This window comes from Natator depressus, chromosome 13 (genome assembly GCF_965152275.1).
Source record: "Natator depressus isolate rNatDep1 chromosome 13, rNatDep2.hap1, whole genome shotgun sequence".
Taxonomy (NCBI): domain Eukaryota; kingdom Metazoa; phylum Chordata; order Testudines; family Cheloniidae; genus Natator; species Natator depressus.
This window is the reverse complement of record NC_134246.1, coordinates 7,586,906-7,598,363: the sequence shown is the minus strand read 5'-3', so window position 1 is coordinate 7,598,363 and position 11,458 is coordinate 7,586,906.

The following is an 11,458-nucleotide window of genomic DNA, read 5'->3' as shown; positions in this document are numbered from 1 at the left end:
TCACACCTTGGGCTAGGCTAACCTGGGTGCTCATGGCTAACAATCACCCAGGCTAACTCTTCAGTGAGGACGTATGCTAAATATCTTGCACAGAGTGAGCTGAATAAATGGATTCGCTGAGATCCAAATCCTGTTCTATGTCAACAAGAGTTTTGCATGACTAAGGCAAGCAGGATTTGACCATGGTTTTCAGCCTAAATTCAACTTCCCTCTTTGCAGGAGCAAAGATTTGTGGACCTGGTTTGCTACTGCAATTATTTGTGAGCATGATTTAAGTTATCAGACGTTTCAGTACCTGATTTGTGGGTGCAATCAAGTACTTAGACATGAACTGTGCATGCAGTTAACTACCCACATGAATTTGCAGGCACAGAAAGGAAGGACAGTTTAAAAAAATATCTGGCCTATAATACGTAACACTGAGTAGTTTGATATTGTCAGGCTGTCCAGAGTGGCTCAAGGGCTTGATACCAACCTCAGGACAGAGGGTTAAGAAGCAGGGCACACACCCCAAATTGGTTGTGAGCTCTATACATAGATTTCACCAACAAAGTATCAAATATGAACTGCTCAGGCACTATCACTTTAGATAAGTTATTACCAGCAGGAGAGTGGGGTGGGAAGAGGTATTTTTTCATGCTTTTTGTGTGTATATAATAAGATCTTCTACACTTTCCACAGCGTGCATCCGATGAAGTGAGCTGTAGCTCACGAAAGCTTATGCTCAAATAAATTGGTTAGTCTCTAAGGTGCCACAAGTACTCCTTTTCTTTTTGCGAATACAGACTAACATGGCTGTTACTCTGAAACCTTAACATGGAGTCACAGACGGCCCCCTGGAGTCACAGACAATCCAATCTATCTTGTCTCCCAGGGAAGAGTGCCTTTGTGTTAGGTGATCTCTTACACCAAAAATCACATTATTCAGGTTACTCCCAGTTTCAAAAGATCAGTCACTTACCCCAGGTCAACTGCACTTTAGATCTTACACCAATGACAATGCTTGTAGTCAATCCTATAATAACCACCTGAAGATGTATTAATTAAGGAAAAATAAATGAGAGTTATTTACAAGGCTAAAGCAGATAAATATACATAAATGAGGTATAGTCTTAGGTTCCAAAAGATGGTAGAAATAATAAGCAAGCTCTATATATGAGGGCTAAGCCAGGGCAAGCACTTGGGATCTTTTGCTTATGCTTAGTAATCCTGGACCCTCAGACTCCAAGCAGCATAAAGATACAGTTTCGTCCAGTCAGAGATTTTTATTCCCTTCCCCCAGAGTTTAAGCTGATGGGACAAGTCCACATGCAGGTCTCCTCTTCATGGTTGTAGGGGAAGCAATTCGCAAATTCATTGTTCTCTGATGTTTCACAATGGCACCAATCAGTTTCTATGGGCCTTTTTGGTGGGCAGCACCTAACAGATAAATGCTTCTTTCCTCTTTGATGAGTTACAGAAGCTTACAATGCAAACACACAATATAACCTTACAGCATGGGGTACAAATGTTATAAGTGAGATTAATACATGCAGCACCTTGCAAGCATTTCATAAAGTCTAAACACTACATGCATTTTTATAAATCTAATACCTAACACACAGGTAAGGCAGACTGGTGTCCAGATATGCCTTTGTCAGTGTTTTATTGAGGCCTTGGCATGAGCTGGCACTTGGTTTGCCAGAATCACAGATATGTTCAAAGAAAGGAATGGTCTTATGATAAGAAGCACAGGTCTGAGAGTCAGGAGACAATGGGTCTGTTCCTGGTGCTGTCATCCTGGGTAATTCTGGGCAAATCACTGAACCTCTGTCTGACTTACTCTTCCCATTGTCATGGATGAGGTAATATGTATCTACCACGCAAAAGGTGTTGTGAGGCGACATTCATTAATGTCTGTAAAGGGCATTGGGATCTTCAGATGGAAGGTGTCATACAAGTGAAACAATTCTAGTTGTTTAATGTTTGTGCCTGGAAACCACAATAGTGGAACTTATAGGGCCTTGTATTAACTTCAGAGGAGTTTTGCTTCAGCACAGACGGTAGGATTTGGTCTTTGATGGTGGAGATAAGGAATAGCACTTCTATGTGAAGGTGGGAACCCTTGGAAGCAATATAAATCTCATGCAAAAGAGAATAGGGATATAGAGAAATATGGTAATGATGTCTATTCTATTCAACATTTTACAACTAAAACTCTGACATAATGTTTTTCATTGTGCAACATTCGGAATAGTCATTCAGAGCTCTACTGATCAATCTGAATTGATTAACATTGTTGTGACCTTCTCACCAGACACATATGTTGTAACCCATGTACCATATTGAAAACATGGGGATTGTTTTTTCTGCCTGTTTGGTTGGTTTTTGTTTGGGTTTTTTAATAACATTTATTTAATCCCCAGAAGAAATAAAGTAAAATGTACTTATTCCACAAAGGCTGTGTTTCTTCCTCCTGAAGAGGAAGAAAGTTGAGTTCTGTGAGATCTCTTTCCCATTGGTTTCAACAGGAACAGCGGTCAATGGGCACAACATTTAAGATAAGTTAAAGAACTGCAATGTGAATATGAGTTTACTTAGAGATGGGTCCAAGGAACAACATAAGACTCTAGATTGGGAAACTTGGATCTGCAGTTTTGGTTGGGCTCAGTCATGATCCAGATTCACATTCCAAACACCAGACAGCCCAGATTCAGGACTGTTTGGCTCTGGGAGGATCTATAAACAGTTAAATATGAGTCCAATGTTCGTTGATCAGTCCACAACTACAGTACAGGAAATACAAAATGACGTACGTTTCCTTATCATTTATCTCACTGGGGAGAATGAAGAGTACATGGCATTATATCCTCTCTGTAGCCTTCCCTGAATCAGGTAATACACACGGTGCCCACGAAGAAGGTTCCAGTTTAATCCATAATATAAATTTATTGAAGCACCTGGATTTATATTACACTCACACACCAAATGCACATTATTGATACATCTATAAAAATCAAGACAGACACAAATCACTAAGGAAGTATTACAGGGAGCTTAAAGTCTTATAGCTGGGAACAAAGGTCAAAATGTAAAGAGAAGGAAAGGTGGATATATCAGAGCATTGGCATTTTAACCAGTGTCTTCACACTCTGCAGTGTATTTAAGCACTTTGAGATCTGTGGCAGAAAAACACCATAAAAGCTGGGTATATGCGGAAATCCATGGAGAAAAGAGCTATATGAGACCCAAGCATATACTTATTATTATTTATTGTTATTACTACTATTAAAAAGAGAATGTAACAGTTCACATCACTTGTAAGGAGCTTTGAGAGCTGCACTTACACCAAGGATTAATTTGGCTCAACAAATTTATTCCACACCAGCTACCTTCTCAGTTCAGTAGGGATATCCTTTGATTCTTTGCATCTCAGTGTAGAACAGATCTTGTATATGCATTAGGCCAGATGGAAGACAATTTGCCACTGCTGGTTCTGTGCTGATTGCTTGTCCATGTAGATCAGACAGGCTGTGAAGGATACCACCTGGGGTCATTGAATTACCGAATTCAGAGTTTCTCCATATGACTAGGTTTGGGTAATGGTGAAGGCAGCAGCTGGAGCCCAAAGCCGTGGTGTTCACGCCCGTGGTATTGGACCCAGCCACTCAGAGTTCCATTCAGCAGCGAAAGAGGTACTACATTTTACAGCTGGTTCACCAGGACTGAGTCTGTGCATCATTGCATTGTGATGCTGGGGTGACTAAAACCACCGTCGTGTCATGGTGTAGTGGGAAGTACTAGCCCAGGAGGAAGCCTCTGCGCTCGAAAAGCCCCTTCCCAGAAAACCTGTAAGAGAGGAGAACCTTGGTACTTCCTCATAGTCAGACCAGAAAAGACTCACTCTCTGGGATCCCATCCCAGAAACCAGGATGAAGGAGAGGGATGCTCCCATCCATGCATGTGAATAAGAGAAAAGCTTGTGCTATCAGATCCCATCTCTGTGGATGATCTACAGGTGTCTGTGCTCTGAGAATCCATCCCCTAAGCAGAGAACAGCTGCTTCCTTGTGCATGATACAGAAAAGGGCCTGCATGACAGCAGCTTGTTCTTAGTGGAGGGGCGGAGTGGAGTGGGGACAAGAAGAGGGCTGACTGCTTCTCTTTGGCCACTGGGAACAGCATGCAGTCTGGGAAGGCACTGCCAGGACATAGGGAAGAAGAGGTCAGGGTTTGACCTCCAAGCTCACCGAAGGCTTGATCCTGCACTGTTAAAGTCAACAAGAGTTTGTCATTGACTTCAAGGACCACAGGATCAAGTCCGGAGCTATGTGGCCCACAAGAGCAGACACAGAACTCAAACCTCTCCATGTTCCCCCTGCTTGGAGCGCTCTAGGCTGCCGCCTACCCTCATCAAACACACCTGACTATAGCATTTCTTCTTCTCTGCAATTTAACCACCCATTCCTTTGCATGGCCTTGCTAACATTTTTCAATCTCCTGGCCAATTTGTCTGTGGGAAAGGTCATTAACTCCACTGCAGTTCCACCGGGGATAAATTTGGCCCTAGTTTTTTCTGTCTCTGTTGTGTGGTGGGTTTGAAGTTGCACTGGTTTCCCATCAGTGACCATGATTGTTTGTCTTACTATTCTCTTCTGACGCGGTGTCTGTTTCAGCTGCAGGAAGTATTAATGACATCAACTGTTCCTGCTTCATCATGTATCCTGTTTATTACAACTGACCCTTGATGTTCTAAGGTTGGGGAAAGTTTTTATTAGACAGGGCCTTAATTAGCCTCTTCTCTTCCACCTTCGCCTCTTCATTGTGATTCTAGTTACAGGTAACAGAGGAATAGCTCTTCAGTTTGCATAAGGTTTACCAAATTTTATTCACCTGGCACCATTATAGCTGTCTCTAACTACTAAATCCCTGGTCTATTTTACCCAGTGAACCTTTTTCATTACCTCAGATATACAGTTCCGGTATCTGTCAGCTGGCCGAATTTTAGTACAGACCTGCCAGCAAGCTCTTCCAGCCCTCAACAGCTGCTGTTATGTATGAATATTAAAGAGGGAAACATCAGATTCTAGCAGGTTAGAACATCAAATTATTCCTGCTCCAGGTGCCAACATGCAAATTCTGGCTGCTTCTTCCCTCAGCCCTCTACCGCTTGCGGGATGAGGAAGGTTGTTGCAAAAACCGTGCTCAAATTGTTCAAGTTCCATATGTTTGGTTTTTTTTTTCAGTAGAATGAGCTTTCAAGGGAGACCTAAAGCCAAAGTCTGGACTGTTCATAGTCATTCATTAATGAACCCATGGTATGTCTTTCAAGACTAGCAGGGGTTTCCAAAAGGTGGGTTAATCAACATCCAAATTCTAGCGGGGCAAATTATATGTGGCCTGTCCAAATCCCCTGTGGTTTAATTGGATAAGCAGTTCACTTCCTGTCCTAAAAGGGCTATGTCCACCTTTATAATGGCTGCCACATCCAACCCTAGAGGTGACTTTGTTTTGGTGATGGGTGAAGTGAACAGATCCCTAAAGCTGTTTAGTTTGTAATTCTCAAAGGTACTATATGAGCAGAGTGTCCAGTGTTAGGTTAATACCAATATCTGATAAACCCCCCACCCTCTGAAACAAATGTGACAAGTACAAAACATGCACCAAAAGCTCTGAAATTCACCATTTTTTTCCAGTGTTGTAAATTGTGTCTGCATGGAATCATGAGTCTCAAGGATCACCCACCCCCTTGGAAGCCTGACTGCCAGGACTGCAGGGCTTCAGAAAGGGGGAGGATACTTTCGCTGATATACACTAATACAGGGAAAACAATTTTGGGGTCCAATTTTCAGACAGTTTGTAAATTATTGCACACACAGCACCCCATTTGCACACACACTCCCAAAACTGCCCGCTAATCAGGTCAACTTGCACATCGTCCAGGCTGTGACAGATGTGGAGACGCTCAATGGTGAAGATGGGTTTGTTCCCCCAAAGTGTGTTTTACGTATAGGATTTCAGCAAGTGGTGGATTCCACATCCACATGGATGCATTCCCTGGTACAGCAATTTTATAATAACAACTTCATACCATTTACCAGAATCTATAAGCTGTACGGACAGATTCCTGAAATTGTCCCACCACACAGGGACATTAGTTTAGATAGCCGGCTGGTCAACTGGGAGACCCAGTCTCAGGCAGCAGGAAGACTACACACCTAGAGCCCATAACAAAGGCTATTGAGCAATATGGAACTTAGGCTCAGGCTCAAAAAGGGATGGTTGGCCTTTAAGAAAGGGGGAAGAGAGACTGGGGGAGACACTCTCTGGTAGCAAAACTGAGACCAGGCTGGTCTAGTCAAACCTGCACGGTAATGAGTGGTTGGCACAGATGGGATATTGTACTCAGAGCCCAGTCTACGAGTGGGAGAATTGCGGCATTCCACCCAAGACAGGTAAGGGCACAAGGCCTAACCTCTGAGAGGGTGCACTCAGAGAGTACGTCTACATGGTGTTTTGGAGCCAGCCTCCCAGTCCGGGTCGACATACTTGGGCTAACAGGGCTCGTGCTACTGCTCTAAAAATAGCCGTATCGACCGTGTTTAGAGGTGGCAGCTCAGGCTGGAGCTCAGACTTTGAAGCCCCGTCTCCCACCAACTTAGGCTTCAGAGCCTGAGCCACAACTTCAAAACCACTGTCTCTACCCAGCTGTTTTTAGAGCACAAGCGCCAGCCAGGCTAGCCCAGGATTCTCAGCCCAGGCTGGGAGGTGCGCTGCGTAGACCTACCCAAGGAGACCAGAAAGGGGAGAGAGGTGCAAACTGCTCCATAACCACGAGACAGACTATGTCTACACTTCTGTCCATGTGTAGAGTACAGGCACGGCACGTGTACCAACGTCCTGCTGCAGTGAAAGGCTACCCAAAGGAGGAGGTGGTGGGGAAAGGCTCGGGCAGCAATAGCAAAATAGCAGTGTAGACACAGGAAGAACTGCTTGGCCATGTAGAGAGCCCGTGTAAGGTATGCACCATGGGAGGTCAGGCACAGAGAGCACCTACTCTACTCAGCCGTGTCTCATCATCCACACTGCTATTTATACCCACACTAGCTAGGAGTGCAATATCTGTATTCCACACCCCTCTGAAAGCATAGATGTAGCGACAAGCAGGCTGTGATCAATGCACCCAAAGCAATTATAATCACTGGGGCGTGAACTAGGAACCTCCAGAGCTGAGAGCAAGCATGTCTAGAGTTGAGCTAGAGGACTAGCTTCCCCAGCTGGCAACTGTAGCAGATTCTGTGTGGGATCTGGCGAAGACTGGGCTACACAACACACACTGACCGGTGAGTTATGCACAGTGTGCTTCTTGGATGCACCCTTTAACAATTCCTCTGGCCAGTAATCAGTCACTTCAAAGATTAATCAGCTATTTTATTTTCAAGAATGAGCCATAATGTGTTCAAAAATAAACACTGCAAAGCAGAACAGATAATAGCAGGGGACTTAATGTACAAATTAAAAAATATCGCCAGATTTGTTTCCTCTTTCTTTGAAGTAGAGCCACTTCCCAAAGCATTTTTGTGATAAATGAGGTGGGGTGAGAGGGAGTTCCCTTTTATGGACACCCAACCAGCCAGCTAGCTGTAAAATCCCTCTTGGTAGCTGTTCTCTGCTTGCTTTACCTGTAAAGGGTTAAAAGTCCCCCAGGTAAAGAAAAGGAAGTGGGCACCTGACCAAAAGAGCCAATGGGAACGTAGAACTTTTTAAAATGGGGAAAGAATCTTTCCCTTTGTCTGTTGTTCTCTCTGGGCTGCAGGGACACGAAGCAGCAATGCTGTAAACAGCTTTGAGCCAGGTATGATTATAGATTATCAATTCATACCTCAAACCTACTTATCTGAAGCCTCCAATATGTAAGTAAATTAGAGAATGTCTAGAAAGAAGCGATCAGGGTTATTTCTTTCATTTCTTATTGGCTTGTGGACTCCTCTGTGCTAACCCCAGATGCTTTTGTTTGCTTGTAACCTTTAAGCTGAACCCCCAAGAAAGCTAGTTTGGGTGCTTGATTTTTGGAAATTGCTCTTTTAAAATCTAGCAAAAGCTTCTGTTCCAGATGTATTTTCTTCCTTTTTGTTTTTAATAAAATTTTCCTTTTTTAAAGAACAGGATTGGGTTTTCGGTGTCCTAAGAGGGTTGTGCATATGCTAAAAGAAAAGGAGTACTTGTGGCACCTTAGAGACTAACCAATTTATTTGAGCATGAGCTTTCGTGAGCTACAGCTCACTTCATCGGATGCATACTGTGGAAACTGCAGAAGACATTATATACACAGAGACCATGAAACAATACCTCCTCCCACCCCACTCTCCTGCTGGTAATAGCTTATGTAAAGTGATCATCAAGTTGGGCCATTTCCAGCACAAATCCAGGTTTTCTCACCCTCTGTTTGTTTAACTGGTGGCAACAGCTAATTTCCTTTGTTTTCTTTCTCAGCTCTTCCCCGGGGGGTGGGGGGCGTGAAAGGGCTTGAGGGTACCCCCCAGGGAGGAATTCCCAAGTGCTCCTTCCTGGATTCAAAGGGTTTTTTTGTATTTGGGTAGTGGCAGCATTTACCAAGCCAAGGTCAGAGAAAACCTGTAACCTTGGGAGTGTAATACAAGCCTGGAGTGGCAAGTATTAAATTTTTAAAATCCTTGCGGGCCCCCACCTTCTGCACTTGAAGTGCCAGAGTGGGAATTCAGCCTTGGCAACTTCCAATTACACTTTCAAACAATCCCATTTGTAGAGCTTCAGAGGGGTAGCCGTGTTAGTCTGGATCTGTAAAAGCAGCAAAGAATCCTGTGGCACCTTATAGCCTGACAGATGTATTGGAGCATGAGCTATTGTGGGTGAATACCCACTTCGTCGGATGCATGTCATTTGCCGAATTATTGTTGTATTCAGTGACTGTGATGCATTATCAGAAGCCAAGGAAAAGGTACCAGGGTTTGGAGCATTATGATTTGAATCTCACATCAATTGTTCAATGAATCAGTTTCCTAGGCTGCTATTTTTGTTTTCACGTTTATTTGTTCTTTCTTTTCCCCTGGCTTCTCTTTTAACGCTTGCCTTTCCTAGCACTGTATTTGGTTTTAATTTACATTGCAGGAAGAAAATAACAGCCCAGTCAGTGGGTTTGAGATACACTGTGTTGCAAATGAGTCCTAGCATCGGTGTGCAGCTCCCTTTGGTCTGTCATCTGTTCTTCCTATGGCTCCATAGCCCAAAGTCAATGGGAGCTCAGGGCATCTGAAAATCAGACCTCTTATTTAGCTTAAAAAAGGAGCTGGGGACTAAATCCCCAGGTACCAGAGCAATGCTCAGTGCCTCCAAAGTGGGAAGGTACAGGTGTCTTCACAATACCTACCACTGATCCTAGGGTCTGAATGAACCTCTGGATCAAGTTACAGCAGCATCCCAAGGAGCTGCTCTATCAGTCAAGGTCTCTGAAGCACATCATGCTCTGTCCCTACCCCCTGACAAGTCCCCAGTCCCCGCATGCTAGGAAGGAACTATCAATGCACAGGAGGCAAGTCTTGGCTAGCTAGAATTATGCCTCTGGCAGAAGAATCCTCAGTGCTGCCTTAAAGCAGATTTAAGTCCCCTTTGTGCCTCTGTCGATGAGCAAAAGGACCTTGGGAGGGGCTGAGGGCCCTGTTCTTTTGGTGAAGTTAGTGTAAACAGACACTGTTTCTGATCTGGGACTTTGCCTGCATCTTGTAATAAAATCATCTCCGTTCACCTTTAAGGTTCTTTATAATCACATGCAGGTTCACAACAAATCTCTGAGAGATTTACTAGCCTTCACAGAATTCTTATAAAAATCCCAGCAGTAGATTAAAAATAAGTATGAGCTGCTTATAGCCTGTACGTGGATATTTCAGAGCTCCTGGATCCCCACGTAAAGGTCATGCACTTCATAGTCTGAGGCAGATGGGAGACCTCCTCAAATCCTTTGCCACTCGCTTTGCTTAAGCATCTGTCTATCGCCATGGGTAACATCAGAAACAATGGTTTCATCAGTTGGCCTTTACCTTTCTTCAACCCCTTAAAGAAAAAAATATCTCAGGGAGGCTGGAAATTTTTAGTCTCTAAACTTCCTGTTATTCACTCTACGTGGGAAGCAATCAACATGACAACATGTTTTTTGCATTGTGTGCCAGCGCTTAAGCACATGACATTGACATATTTATTTCTTATCGAATGAAAAAGTTTTACCTATTGGCTGCAAGCTAGCTGGGCAAACTGCTCTGGCATTGACCTGAATTGCTGAATGTAAGGTTGACAGAGCCACTCCCATGCTGGTGAAATAGAATAGCAGGGTTGGAAGGGACCTCAGGAGGTCATTTAGTCCAACCCCCTGCTCAAAGCAGGACCAATCCCCAATTTTTGCCCCAGATCCTTAAAGGGCCCCCTCAAGGATTGAGTCACAAGCCTGGGCTTAGCAGGCCAATGCTCAAACCACTGAGCTACTCCTCCCCCCAGCAGGCTAATGCTCAAATCACTGAGCTATCCCTCCCCCACTTCACTGGGGGTTGCAAGTTGAATGTGAAATTCATTGCTGGAAGTTCTCTTAATCTATTTTAACCAGCATGAAGTTTAATTCCCTTCTGTCTTTGTGGTTCAGTAGCCTCCTCTCTTTGCTTCCCGGTTTTATTTTGCCTTGCCCAAACGTACACAGACACACTCTCACACACAAAACATAGTTTTTGAAATTGTGAGCTCCCACCCAAAGTCTTACTCCAAGATTTGAAAATCAGTCCGAGTTCCTCAAAGGGAAAGCAGGGACTTCGGGGAATTTGCACATGGAAAACGGTTGGAAATCCAGATCTGAGTGTTGTGACCTGATCCCATGCCTCTATATTAGCTAATCAAGGTTACCACAGCAAGTGAAATGTTCCTAAAGTCCTTAGATTCCCTTTGAACAACTCTGTTTTTTTCTGAATTCATGACTCAAGACTTACCAGACACACATCGCAATATAAAGAGAGGGAAAACTCTAGGCCTGTATAACAATGGAATGTTCCAAAACAAAATAAAATCACTTCCTCACCAATCACCTTTTCCCCAGCACTTTGAGAGTTGCACAAAAAGATACCTCTTGCTTAGCAGCATTGGAGAAAACCTAGATTTTTTTATTGACTGGTGCTGAGATAATTGGGTCTTCATAACTGAGCCTATAATATGATCAAAAATGTTCCTCATTTCCTAAAGAACGAGCCAGAAAATTGACCTCCAAAGCTGTTACAAAGAAACCTGGGTGTGATTTTTTTTTTTTCTGCATCAGCGAATGAAAGATTCACAGACTGAGAGGGGAAAGTCTTGCCAGAGTCCTTCAAGGTGATGACATTATCCCGCAGAGGTTTCATGGTGCAAATTGTCTTCATTTTTCTTTCACTCTCAAAAAACCCAGTCAGAACGCTGTTGATACTAGACCCAGA